This window comes from Gymnoscopelus microlampas, assembly GCF_963454915.1.
Source record: "Gymnoscopelus microlampas genome assembly, chromosome: 13".
Classification (NCBI taxonomy): domain Eukaryota; kingdom Metazoa; phylum Chordata; class Actinopteri; order Myctophiformes; family Myctophidae; genus Gymnoscopelus; species Gymnoscopelus microlampas.
Window position 1 is genome coordinate 41,714,904 of NC_139950.1, and position 15,172 is coordinate 41,730,075.

General features: G+C 38.6%; 1 long non-coding RNA gene across 1 annotated transcript; it reads left to right on the top strand.

Annotated features, from left to right (window-relative positions):
* Nucleotides 1-104: 104 nt before the first annotated feature.
* On the top strand, nucleotides 105-2,069 carry LOC311058984. Its single transcript, XR_014602111.1, has 2 exons — nucleotides 105-551; nucleotides 758-2,069. It is a non-coding gene; the product is annotated as an uncharacterized lncRNA (long non-coding RNA).
* Nucleotides 2,070-15,172: the final 13,103 nt, after the last annotated feature.

The following is a 15,172-nucleotide window of genomic DNA, read 5'->3' on the forward strand; positions in this document are numbered from 1 at the left end:
CGGACCCCCATCTCAAAATATGTTGTTCCAGGGACCCACCCCCCCCCCCCCCCAAGAAGCAAAGATTTGCTTTCAAAATATATATATTCAATGATTTGCAAAAATGTTCACGATTTTTCAAAAACAGCAGATCTACAAGCTCATAGTGCGACGCTATGAGCTTGTAGATCTGCCAAAAAATCTTAAAATGACACAGATGCGTTCTCTGCCTTAATGGGTTAAAATAAATAGATAAAAAATCGCCTATATTTCGCAAATGGTGCTGAAAACCATGGCTCTTAGTTCAGTTTCAGGTCCAAGAAACAGTGGATGAACCTTTGGGCCGTGACGAACAAAGACTGACTGAAAACATACCAAGCTAATGGAACTCCCAAACAGAGCCACATCTTTCCCTTATTGGACCCAAGGACCAGAGACAAAGTATAGTTTTGTTTTGTTTTTGTATTTCACTAAAATATCACTGCTGTCCGTCAGAAACCAGCTAACTCCAAAATGTTCATTTTTCAGGAATTGACAAAAACTAAACAAAAATCACACCCAGTGTGAAGAGAGTGGTGCCTTTGAAAGTGTAACTGGTTGCATCCTTGTGTTGCAATCAGCAACAATATGTTGTCACGTGACACGTGACAACATATTGTCACGTGTCACGTGAAGCTTGACCAATCAGCCGTGCTCAAACAGACGGACATACGGACGGACGGACATACAGACACACGGACAAAGTCAAATGTAGGAGTGGTTGGCACCACTCAAAAAGTGAGAGTTGATAAGAACAGCTGAATGGACCTCCAAGCTCACAATGAGGTTGGGGGTCAAAAGGGGGCGGAGCCTGGAGTCAGCAAAACCAGCTAGCTCCACCCCCTTTTGGTGGAGCTAGCTGGTTTAGCAGAAAGTTTGAGGATCCAATGGAGTTACTGTAGCTGATTTTGTCAGAAGCGCTTTTTAATACTTTTCATTGGTTCAATATTTTTTTTTACCAACATACATACGTAAAGGGTGTTCAATAGCACTGATATATGGGGAAAAAAATAAAATCGTAAAAATGGAGTTAGCTGGTTTCTGCCGGACAGCAACGAATATTATGCCTCTTAAAATGATGAGTAAAATCAACGAAGATTTTTTTGCAAATAAGTAATTAGTCAATGATGATTCTTTCAATGTTGGTTACTAAAGGGAGAAACTTGCTAAAAGGGAAAAAGTAAACTGTGTTAGAACGTTCTGTTTAGATTATTTGCCTCTGTTTGTTTCTGTAGATCGTTAATGTTTGGTTGAATTTGAGAGGCCAGAGATAATCGGTGGAACAATAAGAACCACCATGTTTTTTAGAATGGGTTGTAATGTGGGCCCCAAGGAAATAAGAAATGCATGGGAGGGGAGGGGGGGAATAGACATGGAGCCCATCCATTTAGCCTGCAGAGGAATGGGAACGAATTCTACCCCATATTTTGTTCTAGCCCCATTTTTGTTTTACCCCCATGTTGCTTTGGTTAATTGTAATAATCGGGTCCTCATGTATGCTTGTATGTTTATTTAGCATGCACATTTTTATTTTTTATTTTTCATGAATAATTTACGACCATGCTCTTTGTCCTCTGATGCATCAATCTGTTTAGTGTAAAAAAAAAAAAGAGAGAGAGAAAAGAACTCCTGCGTTATTTTTGTAAAGTATTTATTAAGTTGTAGCTGTGTCCCCATAAGTTGGGTGTCCATGAGTGTGGTTTCCAATTGACTTAATTGGCCTGCTTTTATACTTTGTTGTGCACTGCATGCGCCCACAATAGTTGATCTATAAGCTCACAATATTGTGAGCTTGTAGATCTGCTATTTCTGGCCGCAGGACAAGCATTGTACGACGCGGTATAAATCGGGCTTCATGGCTACCAATGCTAACTTGAGATACCTGTGTGTGTGTGTGTGTGGGTCAACCTTTGCCATAGCTGTGAGGTGAGGAGCCGTATTATCTCAAGTTAGGATTAAACGCCCATAGAATATAAAGAATGTGTGAATACAAGTTGTACGGAAAGATTCTGGAGATATAAATGTTTAAATAAAAAGAAATTCTAATTGTGTCCGCTGGGTAAAAAAGAAATCAACAACTTTTGATTTACGAGGTCGTATTATTATGTTAATCTCGCAGAGAGATCATCGTGGTAATAATTCTAACTCTCTTATGTGGATATTAGCGAGCTTAGTGGAATATTGCCAGTGGACCCGGAGAAGGATCAGCTGCTATTAACCCATTTAGACCGGGAACGCATCTGTGTAACCACTATAACCATTATTTCATACTTTGGGCTATTCAAAAATAGCAGATCTACAAGCTCATGCCGCGCTATGAGCTTGTAGATCTGCTATTTTTGTAAAATCGTGAAAATGTGTGCAAATCTTTGAATATATATGTTTTTAAAGCGAACATTTTTAACAAAAATCTTTGCTTCTGGGGGGGGTCCCTGGAACAACATATTTTGAGATGAGGGGTCCGCAGCCAAACACATATCATTTTGGGGGTTCCTTGAGATGGAGAACGATATAGCAACAATAGTTTTTCAGAAAAATTTAGACAATTGTTGAGACAGTTACAAATGTTCGCTTAAAAAATATATATATTCAAAGATTTGCACAATTATTTTTTTTCAAAAATAGCAGATCTACAAGCTCATAGCTATGAGCTTGTAGATCTGCTATTTCTGAATAGCCCAAAGTATAAAATAATGGTTATAGGTACAAATCTAAAAATGAAACAGTTGCGTTGACCCGGTTTTAAGGGGTTAAATTACCCTCCCTGCTGTCAGAGAAAACAGAGAAAATTCATCCAGAGAGAGAGAGAGAGAGAGAGAGAGATAGAGGGAGGGAGGGACGGCTTCCAATTAAACCTCACCCAACAACTTAAGCCAGTGCACAAGACTTCCATTAGTTCTATCCAGTATGGCAGTAAGTAAGGCCCGGGCCTTTTGATGGGATTGTGATATTTCTTGGGAGAGGGTGAGGAGGAAGGGTACGGTTCCCTTGAATGTGACTCAAATTCTTTGTCTTTGGCATGCATCCTCACATTCCTGAGTAATTTCTCAGTGTGTACACATGCGCCCTGTGTGTGTGTGTGTGTGTGTGTGTGTGTGTGTGTGTGTGTGTGTGTGTGTGTGTGTGTGTGTGTGTGTGTGTGTGTGTGTGTGTGTGTGTGTGTGTGTGTGTGTGTGTGTGTGTGTGTGTGTGTGTGTGTGTGTGTGTGTGTGTGTGTGTGTGTCTGTGTGTGTTTTACTATACTTGTGAGGACCAAACGGCACCCCACAGCACAAGTATAGCAGAATATGAGAGATAGATGTTGTGAGTGAACCATTTTCTTCGTCCTCAACAAGAGAAATTGTTATTTTATGGTTGTTGAAAAAAGATTTTTTTAGAGATACGTTTACGATTAGAAAAAGATTCAGGATGGGGTTATAGGTTTAGGGTCTAATACCTTTTAGAGGTTAGGTTTAGGGGGTTGGGGTTAGATTTTCCCCTATTTTAACCTTTGTTGTGCGGCGATGTCAAACACCGGAAAATAGTCGATCTACAAGCTCACAACGTTGTGAGCTTGTAGATCTGCTATTTTTTGGCTTTAGACTTGCGGTTAAAAATGCCCCCACAAAAAAATCTTAAATCAATCATAAAATAGGCCTTCTAAAATGTTGACGTCCTCACAAGTATAATAAAACAAACGTGTGTGTGTGTGTGTGTGTGTATGTATGCACACACACACACACACACACACACACACAGAATGCTTGCCTCCCTTTGGATAGCCAGGGACCTCTGACCAGGCTCTCTCCGCGCTGAGTGCAGTAGTGCATTGTGACACAGAGAAAGCCATTCATCGTGCCCTCATTCCTGCAGTGTGGCTCAGCTGGCCCGGTGCTGGGCCTAGTCTTTATAAAGCAGCAGGCCTCAGCACGTTTCTGCAGCGAGAGCCTCCAGGCACTCCCTGCAAACCTTCCTAGCTGCTTCACTATTCATACAAAACATTCCTCTCTACACGGCATCCTTCACTGTATCTTGGCCCGTTTTTTTTTTTTTCCCCCGCCGCTGAATACATTTGTCAGCTATACTCGGCCTCAAAATGCATGCTTTATGTCAGGGGGTCTTCGAACAGGGTGGCTTTGGGAATTTCCACAAGCATGATGATGATAGGTCAGGGTGCTAATGGGTCAGTATCATGTCAGTATCATCATGTCAGTATTGTGGTCGATATTATGTCGGAATCATGTCAGTATCATGTTCAGCAGTATCATCATGGCCAGTATCATGGTCAGTATCAAGGTCAGTGTCATGGTCAGTATCAAGGTCAGTATCATGGTCAGCAGTATCGTCATGGTCAGTATCATGGTCAGTATCATGTCAGTCAGTATAGTATCATGTCAGCATCATCATATCAGTACATGACAGTATCAGGGTCAGTATCATGACAGTATCAATATCATGACAGTATCAGGGTCAGTATCATGACAGTATCATGACAGTATCATGACAGTATCACGGTCAGTATCATGACAGTATCACGGTCAGTATCATGACAGTATCACACTCAACTTTGACAATTTCAAGGCCAAAATACAAACAAAGCAAGTCAAACCCACTACAAGACACCTGCAGAGAAACAGTGAGAGATGGTGTAATGGGATAGTGATCTGACTCCCAGCACGAAGGTTCCATGATCAAATCCCAGTCGTCCCATATTTCAATGTTGTAGTACTTTGAAATTTTCAAGGACAAAATACAAAAAGTAAGTCAAAAGCACTGGAAGACACCTGCTGAAAGATGGTGTAATGGGATAGTGATCAGACTCTCAGCACATAGGTTCCATATTCAAATCCCAGTCATCCCATATTTCAATGTTGTAGAACTTTGAAATTTTCAAGGCCAAAATCTATTCAATGCCATAATACTTTGTTCTTGTCAGCCTAAATTGTTTATAGCACAGCTATCTATTTTTATATTTAATTCTTGTGACAATCCTGGGGGTTGTCAGGGTAACTGGTGTGGTTGTCATGGTTACTAACCATGTGTCATGTTTTTCAGAATGATTGGAGGGCGGAGTGTGTCATCAGTGGAGATCTGGCCCACCTGGATTGTCCTCTATAAAACAGGTGGCTGGACTTCATTCTTGTCCTCTCTCTCACCATGAAGCTCACTGGAAGCACTCCAGCCTTTTGGATTTTGGTTGTTAAAGGACAAGACCACTTTGGTAGAGGTTTGGGTTGTGTATTTAGTTACCTTGCCATGATGTAACTCCAAAGGTGAACAAGAAATCAAAAATAATTGCGCCATTGAATAGAAATTGATCATTCAAAATATGCCTACATTGTACGGTAAAACAGCTCTCAAAGTCAGGCTTTTAGCACATAAACAAACACTAAGCGATTCAGTCAATATAGAACATCACCAAACCCAGTACTATTTTTTTTTTCTAAATAAAAATGTCAACTTCCTGCTGATGTTACTATTTGAAGATCCGAATCCTGGTCTGCGGATCCAGTCCGGCAAAATCAACAGGATGTTAGCTTTATTTCAAAAACAAACGGTACTGGGTTTGGTGATGTTTTATATTGTCTGAATCAACTTTATTTGCGTTTGTTTGTGCTAAAATAGTGACTCAAAATACAATGTAATTCAATGAGCATATTTTGAATTATCAATGGAGCAATTATTTTAGATTTCTTGCCCACCTTTGGAGATGCATCATGGCAAGGTAACTACACAACCCAAACGTCTACCAAGTGGTCTTTCCCTTTAAGCACTGTTAACCACCCCAGTATCCGTATTGTGGGGATAGCTTTAGCAGAAAATAGCTGATCGACAAGCTCACTACGACACGTTGTGGACTTGTCGATCGGCTATTTTCAGCCAAAGCTTTCCCCACAATAACACAAAACAGAAAATACACTAGTATTGAGCCCTGAGGGACACCGGTTACCCATATGGGGTTAAGTTAGTTTTAATAAAATCATTTAAACGTTCTTTGTTTGTGTGAGTTTCCTCATTTTGTTACAAACTCTTGGTTGGTTGTTTCAATAAATACATTACATTTAAGTGGTTGGATTCAATTCACGTCATTTGTTATCCCTGAGTCACTAGAATACCTCAAAACGAAGTATGGCGCTTGGCCTATAATTGATTTGATTGATATGCTGCGTGCCATGAGTGCAAAGTGGTATTTTCTTAAACTTAATTCAGCTAATCAAAGAGGATCTGTGGTCATAATACAGCTCTGTTTGAGGAACTATAGTTGAACACTTTAGACATATTTTTTAATGTCCAGTCCAAAGTGAGAACAATGTAGCCTACTTGATTTAACACCAAAACTGCTATAGTTTTGATCATCTGAAACTAGGGAATTTATAATTGACAAAAAGGGTATGAATTTTTATGACATTACGAAACATCTCTGTTTGCTTTCAATGAAGATGTAAATCTGGGTTCAGACTCAGTCAGAGTAAACGTTTTCTAACAGATGGTTTTATACAACCTAAATCTCAGTTGTGTCATAATGAACCCTTTCCCTGATCATCAGAGGGTGTATCTAGTAGATTCAGTCATTCTGTCAGGGGTAGAGGTGTTTGCTGTGGATTTTCATCTTTTGACCTGTCACCTCTCGTTTTAACTTTAAATATAACCTCAAAATCGTAATTAATGTGAAAGGCCTGGTAGTGCAAGAGTAAAGCATAGGCTTCACAAGCGGATGGTGGTGGGTTTGAATCTTGGTCAGGGAAGATCTCAATTTTCGGTCTTTTTAAGGCGAGAACCATGGATGAAGCCCGCCTCCCACCTCACACCCTCTTTTAGCTCCGGTAGGAGAGGGAGGAGCATGGAGGGAGCCCACCTCCAGGGGGAGGAGCTTAATACATTTACATATTAATTAAAGATTTTTATTTTAGTATTTTTTGTGATTTTATGACCACTGTTTTTTTTCACATTTTTCACAATTTGTTTGAGACATTTTTTTATTGTTTTTTTTCATTACCAGTTTGTATTGACCACAGCTCCATTGTTTTTTTGTTGTATTACCCTTTTAGGTTTTATTTAGTAGTTGTTTTGAGTGAGCTTTGAACCTCGAACCTTTAGTTTGTGAACCTTTGATTTATCTTTTAAGCCACGCTGGCATGGAAGGCACAATTGGGAACGTCATCCTTAACCCGCCTTTTAGAATTTAGATGGACAGTGAAAATGTTCTTCAGGAGCCTTGAACCCCAAACCTTCTGCTTTCAGACCCTGTGTTTATCTCTTTAGCCACGCTGGCATGGAAGTTACAATTGGGAACATCATCCTTCACCCGCCTTTTAGAATTTAGATGGCCAGTGAAAATGTTCCTCAGGAGCTTTGAACCCCAAACCTTCTGTTTTCAGACCCTGTGTTTATCTCTTGAGCCACACAGGGATGGATAATGCAAAAGAGAACGTAATACTTAAACCACCTTTTAGAAGTTAGATGGACAGTGAAAATGTGCTCCAGGAGTTTCGAACCTTAAACCTTCGGTTTATAAACCTCAGAGTTTTCTCTTGAGCCATGGTGGCATGAACCATGCAACTGAGAACATAATACTTAAACCACCTTTTCAGGATTGAGATGGACAATGAAAATGTTCTTTAGGAGCTTTGAACCTTAAACTCTTTGGTTCATAAACAGTGACACATCTCTTGAGCCACAGAGACATGAAACATTCAGATGAGAAGGAAATACTTATCCTTTTAGTATTTAGATGCACAGTGTATTTCTACATTAACTTCACCACTTAAACCCTCTATTCTTAGTAAAGTTGCAACTTTACTTTCCCGCTTGCCTTGTTACCATCTACACCAAATCTTTTCACAAAGAATTGTCAATCTACAAGCTCACAACACGTCGACACATTGTAAATCTTGACAAATGTTTGCGTGTGCGTGTGCGTGTGCGTGTGCGTGTGCGTGTGCGCGTGCGCGTGTGCGTGTGCGTGCTACTTGATGAAAACAGCCTATTGTTGCATTCCAAATAGCAGTGCATCTGTGCTATATAATTGTGCCACAATGAAAACATTAAACTGTCAGTCACTGGTGATATGATATAGCCCTGTGGTTTCTGTGGTATATCTTTTCAGCCTTGCCTGTCCATATCATCCATTGTGTCCGGTCAAACATCATACTCATCATCAGCGCCATGTCTTGTTGTTCCAATAAGAACCACAACTCAAACCAAACTGACAGGTTTATCGGAAAGGATTACTTTGGTAAACAACTCAGAAAATTAGTCAAATTCTTTAAGCTGATATTGTTGAAGGGTAATCTCTCAAGAACAGATTCTGACCTGCGGTGGAATCTGTCGGAGCGGTTCGTCATAACGTGTGCGCAATGGCAACAAGTGGGCGTGCCTTCAGATCAGGAAGGAGGCCGCGCTTTACCCAATCAAATGTAGTGGGCGGGATTCACGTGTCCGTCCACTATGGTCCACCCTCCCCCCCTCGAAACTAGCCGAAACTAATTTAACAATAGCGTCCTCGGAGCGGACAAAACCACGGAAAGATATTCACATTTTAAATTACTCTTTCATCATAGAAACAAGTGGGCTTATAACCAAAACCATCCATGTTCTCTGGGAGAAGTGGTGTTAGTGTTCCGTGTAGAAATATTGTTAGTGGGAATGAAAACGTAGCCGCACCAACCGGAAGTGATGCGCTATAGGCAGACATGAAACCGGTGTTTCCCTGCGCTCTAGTCTAACATTATCCTCCGGCCAGACTCCACAGAATATCAGAAAAGCAGAGGTCGCTGTTTTTCATTTTCTGTGGGGTCTGGCTACGCGAGACTAGTTGAAGGGTGACTTTTGGGGTGTGATGAAAGCATTGGCTTCTTCTAGAGCAGCAGAGTACCCTATCTTGGAAAGGTTTGTTCTATCTAAATCCAGCACTGTATCTCTGAAAAGTCTGTTCTATCTGAGTCATGCTCTACATCTCTAGTAACTAGTCAAGTTTTAGATGTAGACAACATTATAATGTTCTTATTTTGATCATAGGACCCAATAACTGAATGTCAAGTCTCCAGGTTTTCTTCTTCAGAATATATATGACACGTATTTACTATGACACTATGGCACGTTAGGAATCCAACTAGTACTAGTGGTTCTCAAATGTTTTATTAGCAAGGACCCCCTTAACTCAGAGAGTGTACTAATGGAACCAAATGGACCCGTAAGGGTCCATTTGGTTTCATTTGTAGACTCTCAGAGTTACAGACCTGCTATGGTCAGTCAGGGCTAGCTCTTTGTGTTTTTGGTAATATTATTGTCCACTCATTTTGTATGTCTGTGGCAAAAATGTAATTTTGACAAAAATGTCCACCACAAGCCAGCATGGTGATAAAATATAATATTTAAAAAATGACCACCAGATGCTGAGCAAAAAGGGCAGGGGTAACTGCATTGTAAAATTGTGACTTTTCATTTAACTCTGATGAGAGTGTACAAATGTACAAGAGTGCACAAATGTAAAACAGTGTGCAAATGGCTCCATTTGTGTGCTCTCTTAGCAGGCTACAATGAACTGCGTAGGCCTATAGCTTGGCCTATGCATGACATGACTCCCACTGATTGTGGAAAAGTTCCAGGCTGTTACTTCAGATACGTTATTTCAAATTATAGTCTTGGTTTTGCCGTTTCTCCCTATGGGAAATACTGTATTTTGTTCATGATTACAACACGTACTGATCGTTCTGTTCCAGGCTATAGGAACATCATGTGGGGATTCTTAAACTGAGTGGAATTCCCCTTTTAAGTGCTTCACTTGACACCAGTTTTTTGCAGTTGATTCGGTTGAGTTCTATTTAATTCTAATTGGGTACTTGTAATAACAGATTTGCAACTAAAAAGCATTATGAATTGTATTCAGTTATTTTGGATAAGCAACACTTTCGTACCACGAAGCTTACATTCTAGGCTTTGGGAATGGAGCTGTAATGGCCCGCTGAATGGTGCTTAATGAAAATGGTTCTCTCAATATGGGTTTGGAATTAGATTCCGGCGGGTTGTTGTTTTGGTAAAATATGTTGTAATGACTCCCACTGTTTATTTTATTCTTCACAGCACAGTGGTTGTACTCAGCATCAACCAGCATAGAGTACCTCATTGATGGCTTGCTGAAATCATGTTTCTATCAGTGGTGGAAGAAGCGCTCACATTTTGTACTTAAGAAGTAAAAGTACCAATACCACATGTAGAAATACTCTGTTACAAATAAAAGTCTGGCATTCAAAATTGACTTGAGTAAAAGTACAAAAGTATTCACATAAAAATATACTTTAAGCACTGAAAGCAAAAGTACTCATTATGCAGAATGTCCCATTTTACAAGTTTCCAAATGTATGTCACAAAGTGACGCATTGTGAACTTGTAGATCGGCTATAATCAAATGGCCGAAATGTATATCGGGCTGAAGTGGTTAATGTATGTTTTGTAATAATAATCACAATCTACAAAGTAACTAGTAACTAAAGTTTTCGAGTAGAAGTAAAAGCATTGGAAATTGGAAATACTCCAGTAAAGTACAAATACCTCAAAATTGTACTTAAGTACAGTACTTGAGTAAATACATACAATTTGACTAAATGTATTTGGTTTACTTGTAATATATCAGAGTATACATTTGGATAGACATGGATAAAGTCTAATTTATACTTGAAGTTGATTTTTGTACCAAAACAAATTTTATCTTTCAATATTATGCAGGAATTACATTACACTGTATCTACGATCCACTGGGACTGCGAGGGCGGGGTTTCATGCTTCTATTTTAATAAAATCAAACGGCCTGGAAAACCTTTGTAGTTCCATGAGTTATTTTAGCTCATCTTCCCCAGGGATCTGTGCGTTAATAGCAGTCTTCACAGCAGATGATGCTACGTAGCGCAGGGACTGGACTTATATACCATTTTCCATTAAATCATGTAGCACAAGGGCAATAAAATGTTGAGCTATTTGGTATAGGTTCCATATTACCTACATATCCCACTGTGTCTACAGTTGCCTGGAAGAATTTTAAAAGATCTAGTATTTCTTACGTAGCTTTTTCAGAAACACACACATTAAAGTCTTCATCCATTTTTAACTCTGAGAGAAGGGTCCACTTGGTTACATTTGAATGCAATCAGAGTTAAACTAAAACACCAAGAATGTTACTGTGTTCACTTGGGTTATTATGCATGAATCCAACACATGGCCATCAGTGGTGGAAAAAGTACTCAAATGTTTGACTTAAGTAAAAGTATCAATACTGCATTGTACTGCATTGTACTCTTACAAGTCCGGGGTTCAAAATTTACTTGAAAAAAGATAAACACACTGAAGATAAAAGTACAAAAGTTTTGGTATCAAAATGCACTTAAAGTACAAAAGTAAAAGTAGGTACTCATTATGCAGAATGTCCCATTTCACAAGTTTCCAAATGTGTAAAATGTCAAAAAATCATTTGAAAATAGCAGATCTGCAATATTGCCTCTGAGATGTAGTGGAGTAGAGAGAAAATTGGAAACACTCCAGTAAAGTAAAAAATCTTGAAAAGTGTACTTAAGTACACTTTTGGGTAAATGTACTTAGTTACTTTCCACCATTGGCCATCATATTGATAAAAACTGACTTGCCCAAAAATACTCCAAGCCCAGTTCTCTTATTGCAGCATCCAAAACAAGGTTTCCATGGAGATCTGATGGTATGTGATGCTAAAGCCACACCCCCTAATACAGACTGACCGGGCCCCTCTTCAACGCCCCATCCAGCTCCCTCAATTCTTTAATGATTCAACCCGCTCTGTTTCATCTCCGTTGACCTGACCCAAAACAAACAGCACCGCAGTAGGTATTATGATTAAAGAATGTGCTTTGGGTTTGGAGCGCCCAGGCAAACTCCCACTTAGATCATGAACACAGAGGTGTCTGTTTCAGATCAACGATGATGTTGGACCATGTGTCGACTGGTAGTGGTTATTTCCAAGAGAGTTTCTCTTCTGAACATTCTCTGGTGATTATTGCTTCTCTGGGTTTTTTTTCCTCAGTCGCTGGCTTATTTCATCCGATTAGCTTCTCTGTTGTGGTCTTATCTGGCTCAGTAGTAACTCATTAAAACATTAACTCCCAGCAGAGGCTACGAGGCCACCTTCGTCGTGATTGCCTCTTGGATCCCCGGTATAAGGAACGATGGAATAACATGATAAAACAAAGGCATACATTATGTTAGATGCCTCACAGGAAGGAGCCAAATTGAGCATGTTCTGTTTATTTGAAACACAATTGAGTTTCACTTCTTAAAACAGGGATTTCCTGAGGGACTTGTAATCTCTGCGCCGTATATGATTACTTTTTGACTCGTGCTGCACTCTTCTCTTTCCTGTCATTACTCTATAATGGGCCGTGACATTAAAACATCTATTCATGTCTAGACAGAATAGAAAAATGCCCGGAGAACTGTGTATAGTTATGATTGGCAACTCACTTTTTCTAGGGTTTGAGAGCATACATCTTGAGGACCTCTGTTTACAGTGCGTGAGTTATTGTAAAGATAGGCGCACTAATTAAATGTTTTGTGCCAAGTATAATGACATGCTGACTGACAAGCAGAGAGCACAGAGCAGCCATATCAAACAGAATGGAAATGCCCGACACCCCCACCCAAAATAAAGAAGTCAAGTTATAGTGAGAGTTTGAGTTGTATCCTGCTGCAGCCTGATGCACCAGTTGTTAAAACTACCATGAGAAAAGGTTTCCTTATGCTACTAGAAGCAGTGTTCAGTTTTCATTCACCTCTTATCAGGAACAAGCTCCAAGAACACATGCAGGTCTGCTACAACTGTCAGTTCTTTTTAAATCAAAGCTATGTGATGCAGAGCTATTTGTTTTATTGAGGTTTTTGAATAATGTCTTGTGCTCAACTGTAATTTGTATGTTTTATTTGAGCTTTATTTGTTACTTTCTATTCTGTTAACGCTTTTGTTTCTGTTTATCTTAATGCGCTTCATGCTTCAATGCACTTTGAATTGCCTTGTTGTTGAAATGTGTTCTACAAATAAACTTGCTTTGCACATAAAAGCTGAAATGATTTATTTTATTCCCTCTCTCGTCTCACTGAAGATGTTTTTCATGTTAATTAAAATGCAAAACAAGAAAACGTTAAACAAAGCACAATAAACAACAGTGACTACAATTTATTCTAATAGCATATCTAGTATAATAGGTGGATGGTTTACTGGGTAGGTGGGTTTCTTAGCTGATTGATTGCCTCAGTCAGTGTAATGATAAAAATATCCATATAAATATGTTGCAAATATTTTTATTGTGAAGCACAGGATAAAAATATACATTTTATGTTCAAATATATGGATTGCTTTCTTTTTTCCAAAAATATCCATATAAATATAAGCTGAGGATAGACCATGACATAGTCACCTGGGATCTTTTTTTGACACAGCCCCCAGATATTAACTTTGAGATGGTGATGTTCATATAGGCACCGCCAGAGCGAAAATATTACAAACATAAATGTGTGTAATTGCTGTTCTCAGTCATTACCTTACAGGTAAAGGTAAGGAAAGTATACTTTTATCATCTCTTTGGAGAAATTTGTCCCCTGCATTTGCCCCATCCTAAGGAGCAGCAAGCTGCCACAGTGCAGTACCTCCACATTACAACTCCAGTAGTACCTTGGTCAAGGGCAATGGGAGTACAGTATGCATGCATGTCTTTTGGTATGGGAGAAAACCCGAGCACCTGGAGGAAATGCATATACAAACACAGGGAGAACATGCAAACTTCTCAAAGAAAGGCCCCTGCTGACATTGCTGTGGGACAACAACATTAACAACCACTGCTCCACCATACCACCACCACGCCATTACAGCACATAAATGCATGTGAATTTATGTCGAAATTACTATAGGATTTCCTGTAGAAATCTACATCCAAAAGACTACTAGGATCTTACAAAAATAATACCATAGGCACATTACTGTACATGACACGAGACATGAACATACTATCTACAGAATATGATGGGAAATCTGTAGGAACTCTAAAATATATTTTTTTGCAATCAAGGAGGTTCAGAAACCACTGGTCAAACAGAGTCTGCTAGATATGATCTCCAAATAAAGATACAATAATGGAACATTTAGTAGACTGTAACTGGAGACCTACTTTTTAAATACATTCATTTAGCATTAGATGATTGCAAGTTTGATAGAATATATATATATATATATATATATATATATATATATATATATATATATATATATATATATATATATATATATATATATATATATATATATATATATATATATATATATATATATATATATTAATTAATTAATTAATGGATTGTTCCTTTATGATATTATGCTATATGGTTGTATGTCATCATGTTTAAATGTAGGATCTTGGTAGGGCTTTGGATTGGTCAAACAAATAAGCCTGTACAGTAATTTATTGTTTGATCCGTGAAAATGTTATTTATTATTTTTTTTATTTTATTTTTTATTTCATTAGAATATGTGTCAAATATATCAAGCCAATGTTTGTTTATCTTTTGATCTGAGGTTTTTTTAATCTACTGTGGAATTTACTGACTTTTTGTATAAAACAGGATCATAATAACACACACAGGGGGCTGTTAATGTAACAAGAAAGATGTATTATTGCTTTTATTGCGTGTGTGTTGAACACGTGGGACAATGTTTGGGTTGGAAAAAAACTCACTTCCTTAGCAACGTGTATCTGAACCAGGAAGTAGTTTTACTTCACTCTGTGGCTAGTGTTGCCATGTCCGTTTATTTAAGCGACTTTGGGCTTCTTTTTCTGTAAAGTTGCTTGTAAATATTTGCTGTTAACTACATATATATATATCATATACTTATATATATATATTTATATAATATAAATATATATATATATTATGACATATTTTGGGGCTTGTTTCGTTAAAGCTTATTTGGCAATTGGGCTTGTTTCCTAATGTTGTTTAAACCAGTGGTTCTGAAACATTTTCAAGTCAAGGACCCCCAAATTGACACTTATTAGCCCGCGGACCCCCATTTCAAAAGATATGCCAGGGACCTCCATAAGAGAAGTTTTTTTTACGGCTCTAGCAGTGATTCTCAACCATTTTAATTTCAAGGACCCCCTGTTTG